Below are 7,181 nucleotides of genomic sequence, written 5' to 3'. Positions count from 1 at the left end.
AGGATTCTCTAACCCCCCCACCCCTTTTTTCTTTCACTCACCCCCCCTCCCACACCCTTCATCCAATAGGTACGCCTCCATCTCCTCTTGGCAGCTCCATCTCCTCCTCGCCTCCCCCTGTCTCTCCACCCTCTCCCTGGTTGGTTTCCACAGCTGTGGTGAGTGAGGGGCAGATGACCGGAGAATTGGCCCCTGGGAGAGCGCTGAGCCATCCTGGTGCTATTAGGCTCGTGGCTAATAATAGGTGTTTCAGACCGGGGGAAGATCAATCAGGGGGAATCATGGGGAATGTTCAGAGCAGCGCTTTTTACACATCGGCCCAGATGGATGAAATTACACTTGTCAGTTTTTAGTTGCATTACTCACAAATTGGTTGTCTACTCTCCCCCCCACCCCCCACCCTCCCTCTCTCTCCCTCCCTCACTCCCTTTTCTCTCCTTTCTCTCTCTTTGCCCCCATTCATGTGTCAGTGGCCCGCTAAAAGGATTCGGTGGTGAAATCCCTGTCATTTTTGTCTTTTCCCTGTTTAGCCCTCAGCCAGCATCTCTTTTGCCTGCATGTATGCACTTAGGAGAAATCAGCGGAAGATCTCGCCTCGGCCACTTTCAGTGCTGACGTGCGCACAACTGACATTCTGTTCGAATCCTGCATGTATAATACAAAAAAAACCCGCCAAAAAACCATTTAATTGGAAAGAGATCAACTGACAGAAAACGAATGATAATAAATGTCAGTGATTTTCCTTTCCTTTCCACTGTGAGGGTGTTCGGATTTTTATGTTTCCCACTGTATGTATGTGATATGAAAGTCTTTTCTTAGTTAAGATCTATCACACTAACTGTTGTCAGTTCAAAGATTACATAAGAATCTACCCTGTATTTTATATTTCAGAGTAAAAATTTGGGCTTTTGAATCATGCATTGCATATTTACATAAATTCTGTAGCTAAACCAAATTGCTAAATGTGTGAAATTCAATAATTATATTGTTACTTATGAATAATCCTGTATAATTGCAATGTAATTAAACCTGTCAAGTGCAAATGAGACATTCGGGGTGTATCTCACTGTTCGAAAGTGAATAAAATTCACCATGCAATATTCAGTGTCTCTGCTGTTTATTTTAAACATTCACCGGCCTATACACTGGATTTTCTGCAGAAAACTTAAAGGGGAAGCACGGGAGCAAAACGCTTTTCAGCTGGAGTGAGACTTAATATTGGAAAAGAATGAAATCAAAACTTTGAGCAGCACGGTGCATCTTGACTATTGTCACCCCCATATTCTTTTGGTGACTGATTGATACGGACTGATTTTTTTACTTTTTGGGGGGAAAATGTTTTACCAGCAAAAGCAGCTGAGAATATGATTGCAGAGTCAGAGATGTGGTAATTGAATGACCTGAGCGTTTCTGTGCAATTGCAGGGAGAGAGAAGCGGCTCAGTTGAGGTGAAAGGGGGTTTATGCATGGCAGTGGATGCGAGCCAAAGAACACATCATCTAAAACTAAGCTCCTGATGTGTTAGCCTACATGATAACTAGCACAGTCGGAAAGGTGGCCGTGGAGACTGAGAGGGGTCGTTTCGAAGGCAGCCACACAACAGCTATTTGTGTCAGTGATTTCCACTTCTGGCTCGGCGCTGACAGACTGAAATGTTTAGTGTTTACAATGCTTTCCTTGCAACTTGTCCTCACATTAGCTCCCCCCCCCCCCCCCCCCCCCTTCTTGATGTGGCTATGTCTTTGGCACAGAAGGGGTGGGGGTGGGGGGGTCAGGGGTATAGCACTGATATATTAAAGTGCTTGTCTGTGCGAGACAAGCGGCTACTACACCCTGGTATCAAAACACAAGCATGACAATCACAGCCAGGAGAAGACTGGCTGAAAGTAGCGGCTCTGAATAGCTCACTGGGGAGACATCAATACAGCCCCCCCAGATGTTGGGGTCTCCCGGTCCAGCCTGATGGAGAGATGTTCCTCAGTCTGATTGCACAACTGGAGAGGGCTGGAAACAGAAAGGCTTCTTTGAAACAGAGAGCGGCTGAAAGCTCGGTGGCCATGGGGGAGGGAAGCAGGCCCTCTGTGAGAGAGTTTCCTTAGCAACAGAAAGAATGACATCCTGACTTCCCAGCAAAACTCGTCTCAGGGCTTCTGCTGGATATTTCCATGTGGTGAGCATTAAAAAAAAATGTTCAAAAGCCGATATAAAGACACACACTCCCTGCTTCTTCCATTTATATTGAAATGAGTTTTTCCCCCCTCTGCTCGGCTTGTGTGTAGTGAATACAGAGAGTCCTAATGTATGTATTTTGCTCATTTTACTGTGTCTGGCGTTTCCGCGCCTCTCCTCTGTGACTCTGTGTTTGCCTCCTGCTGTGGTAAACACAACATTGCTATGATAGCACATGCATTTCAGAAAGCTCAAAACACCGCCGAGGAGCCGAAACATTCTCTCTCTCCCTCTTCTCTGTGTCTCTAAATTTCTTCCCCCTCTCCCTCTGCCTCTGTCAGTCCTCTCTCTCACTTCCAGCCAAGGTATTCAGCTCCCATGATTGCAAACACGCATAATGACAGCATCTCCCGGGGGCCAGCGGAGGTACCCCACTGATGCTGAGAGACTCTATCCTGTCGTCACATTGCAGGAAATTTCTCGGCAGTGCGCACTGGAACCTGGTGAGCTTTGGCAAGGCATCACCAGAAGCTGGGCTGGCTATGTTGGTTTTTTTTTGTTAATAAAATGAAGTGCAAATTGTGGCAGGCTCGCATGCATTGGAACAGCTCACTGCTTCCTCCCATTACGAGGCCAGGGCGAGCGCCATGGAAGCATAAGCGTGAATACATTATAAAGTAATGAGGAAACATCCAGGAGAGGGTCACGGGGGGCGTCAAGCGGCTCCAGGGGCCTTACGAAGAGCTTTCAGTGTGCTCCGTGATGGATTAGTCATTCGCGTTTGAAGAGCGAGCGAGAGGTGGAGTTCAACAATGTTACACACAGCAACAGTTGCTAAGAGTTGCAGCGAGCGAGGCCTATTCAGTCTGTGAATATGTACAGTTGGTGCTGAGCAGGAATATAGGTGAATAGAGATAGAGCTGTTTTGTGTATCAATGATGATGATTGTGACATTTCCAACAATGCAGCATAATATTCATGAACACCGAAAAACAGCTAGGAATCATGGGTACTGGAGAGGATGATAATGTAAACCATTCATGCCTTAGCAGCATGAGAGTGGCTAAGACAAAATGTCACTGATATTTGGTATTTGAGGCAAATCTTTGTGGATGTGAAAATGACATCCTAATCCCTGCCATGGCTGCAGCTGGAGCACATCGCTGTGAAGAATCAACCCAAAGTGAAGCCCACAGGCTACAGCCTGGTGGGGAGAAATCATACCCATCACTGCTCACCAGCAAATGATTACACTTTAGGAAATTTCTGTAAAAGTACGGGAGATTTAAAACAGTAATGCAACAGTTCTTAGTGATTACAGCTGGATCCTGTAGAAGCCCACTGCACATTATAATAGTATAGTATAATAATGTATTTTTTCTTTGATAAGAACAAAGACTCATGGGACTGTGAATCATTAATTAAAACATTTTGATTGTTTTTGATGAGTGATGTGGTTTAAAGTGAGCGAGAACAGTGAGCAATCAACAGTTCACTATAACGAAAACTAGCAGGTGAACTAGGTCATCCTAGTGTTTGATGGGTTATATCGTACAGTAAACCCTTTGGGTGAGATTAGCACCAGAAAGCTAAAATAACTGTGCCATGGCAACCAAACATCACACAGTAAAATACTAGGGCCTGACTGAAATCTTATTTTTAAAACCGATACCAATACCAATATTTGGTGATTTAAAAAGCTGACTTTTTTCTTTCAAATACAAGAATCATAAACAGATTTCCCAAACATTTAACATGAGTCATTACTAAGATAGTAGAAAAACGTAGTTTTAAAATCTCAGATTATTTGTGTGCGCTGCTCTAAACAGGGAAGCTGCTGATTGGCCTGGTGGACAACGATGCAGCGTAAGGGGTGATAACATGGTTGAAATGTGTTTCTTCAATATTTTCTTCACATTTTTATATTTCTATTTATTGGCTGTTATAAATGCCGATATCAGTACGCTGGCAAACAGCTAATATCGGCCAACATATCGAGCATGCTCTATAAAATACTGCAAAGCTAAACAAAAACAAGATGAAAAGAAATGAAAATTGTTTCATAATTTGAAATAAATAAATCTAAATGAAAATGAGCTTTGGAAACTAATTAAGAGAATATTTAAAAATAAATAAATATACAATAAAAGTTTCAGTATTTGTTAATTTGGTAAATTTTGTTATCGCAATTTGCCCGACGGGCCTTTGCTGGATCTGTTTATTCATTCTGGGCATTTTTACAAATCTATGAGTCAGCTGCTTTCAAAGAGTTCTGTGTTTTTACTGTAACACCTGTACTGATTTTACTCAAATTTACCTCTGGCATATGCCCTCCATACTGTAAAACAGGACTGAAACTAATAAAGTTTTAAAATAATAATAACTAAACAGAAACAAGCAAACTCACTTTTAAAACTAAAATCAATGCAATGAAATTCAAATCAATACAATTTTATTTATATAGCACCAAATCGCAACAGCAGCCACCTAAAGGCGCTTTATGTTGTAACGTAAAGATCATACAATATTATTTATATGAAAATGATATAAAATAAAATGAAAAATATGTATTTAAAAAATACAAACTATAAGGTATGGAAGTTGCAGTGGGCACACTGTAAAATAACAGTTAGATGCTGGCAAATCCAGTTGCAGCACTTTACTGTATTTTAACTGTATTTTCTTACAGCGTATCAGGAATTATCAAGCCTTGTTTTAAATCCAGCTCTGTGATCTGTGTCAGTAAGCATTGAACTGACATACTTAACCGAGAAAGCCAGCAATGAGTGCCTTACTACAAACTGTCCCTGCCAATCATACGTCACGCAAACGGGCCCTCGTTCTATGCATTCCTGTAGGGTGGGACGGGTGGGTGGGTGCAGACTGGTTTGAGCCCACTTTAGAGCCGCTTTCTCCACAGCGAAAACGCCCTCCCTTTGGCATTCAGTCACCGATGAGTCCGTTGAGCCACAATGGAGTCGGCTGATGGAACGCCATGGCAACGACCGACACCTGGCAAGAGTTCATCCCACCTCTTCTCTCTCTCTTTCCACCATCATCCCTCTTTTTCCCTCCCATTGCCCCCCCACTAGATGCTGGAACATATTTCCCTCAGACTGACTGAAAGCCCCTGTGAACAAATAATGGGTGCACGCCAGTCTAAATAAAGTGCGGTTTATGAGTTGTGGTCAGAAATGTCTCCCCCCCCCCCCCCCCATCCCCACCCCCTCTCTCTTGCTCTCTTTTTAATGCTCTGCACAAAAAACAGTTGCCAACATTTTTTCCTTTTTTTTTTCAGGTCATATGGCTGGTTGGTGATTATACAAAGCCATTTTTTCCTTTCTCGCAGTGAAGCACAAAGTCAAATAAAAGAGAGTGGCTCCACACTAGTAGTCTGCAAACCCATTTTTGTAGAATGGAACAAGTCTCCCAAGCCAAAACAAACCAACATGTCCCTTTGCCATTTTTCAACTCCAGCTTTTCAATAATATGTTAGACCTTGGCGTTGAATAAATCTTCTGTAGTAAGCTTCAGCTGTAGGCTGTGTTATCAATTAATCAAATTAATCAAGACTGGTGGGAGTTGCACAAGATCCTTGCAACTGACTGAAAGGCTGCTTAAAGCTTAAGTAAACCACGGTTTGATAGAAACCCCAGAAATATCAATCACAGACAATGAACTTAGTGATGATGGAAGATCCTGCAGTGTTTTTTCAGACTTATTTGCACTGAGATCAGGTTCAAGAGTTGAATTAACATATAATTAAATGAGTAATTGAACATTTGGGGAATCACCAAGAGGGACCTGAGTAGACTGATAAATTCCATGGCTTTTACAGACCTGAACTCAAAACATCCTCAACTGTAGTCACGACTGGAATCCAAAGTGAAAAATAACCCTACTACAAGCTGACACTTATACCAATTAAACTGTAAGTAAAATGTAAGACGAATAGTGGAGTTGGGGGAACTACTGTATGTGCTAATTTAGGACGACTAACAAAAAAAGAAGAATCTTGCGTGAGTGAATCAAAGCATCTGAGAAGTATTGTGTGATTGTAGTTTGAATTTGACAGCACACATGGAAACATTTGCAGATTACGGTGTGGCTGTTTGCTAAGTTTGTAACAGTATCGTTAGCTTACCCAAGCTAGGCAGCCAAATATTTCTCTCTTAATGAGCTTGTTGCTATATAGATGATGGAGGGGATGCCGCCAATATGAACATAAAGTTCAACAGGATAAACTCTGTCTGAACATTACAGGTCTTCATTTTACTTTCCACAGGACATAAAACTGTAACTGTTACTTTTAGTGGCAGTAATCTTGTAATGTAGCATCCATCTACAGCTTCTATGAAGCCAGTCAAGAGACACAGTCCCTTCAGCGTGCCTCGGGTCTGCTATGGGACGTCTTCCCAGTGGGACATGCTCGAAACACCTCACCTACGAGGCATTCAGGAGGCATCCTAGTCCCAGCCAACCTTCAGAGAAAGCTAATTTACATCATTTGTATCTCTTGTCTTGTTCTTTTGGTGACTACTCTCAGCTTGTGACCACAGGTGAGTAACAAGTTCCTTTTAAAAGTCGTGTTAAGTTTAAAAGCAGTGTTTAAAAGTAAAAAAGAAGCAGAAGCATTGCAAGTTTATGTTAACTGACTATTTTCACTTAGTCTCCTGGTGATTTTGTACATTCATAAATACACAAGCTATCAAGGCTTGGTCTAGCAGCCTGTGATTAGTGGCTTGGTCAGTGCCATGGTTTGGTAAAGAGCTTAGTCTTTGTTTTGTTGGGCCTGCCAGCTGTACTATACCTCATTTAGTCCCCCTAAAACCAATTTGATGACGCCAAGTCATGCCAGCAGAAAAATCAAGATGGCTGTTGCTGTAAAATGTTAAAAAAAAACCAAAAAACTTTGAGGTTTTAGCACAGAGAACTGTACAATGGACTATATTTTCTACCAGAAATTATGTCTTCCATTTCAACAACTCCTTGTTAGATTAAGTTTCCAGCAC

The sequence above is a fragment of the Pundamilia nyererei genome, unplaced genomic scaffold (assembly GCF_000239375.1).
Source record: "Pundamilia nyererei isolate P.nyererei 1_Seehausen unplaced genomic scaffold, PunNye1.0 scaffold00030, whole genome shotgun sequence".
In the NCBI taxonomy this organism is placed as follows: domain Eukaryota; kingdom Metazoa; phylum Chordata; class Actinopteri; order Cichliformes; family Cichlidae; genus Pundamilia; species Pundamilia nyererei.
The sequence above is the reverse complement of the archived record's forward strand: the minus strand, read 5'-3'. Positions refer to the sequence as shown.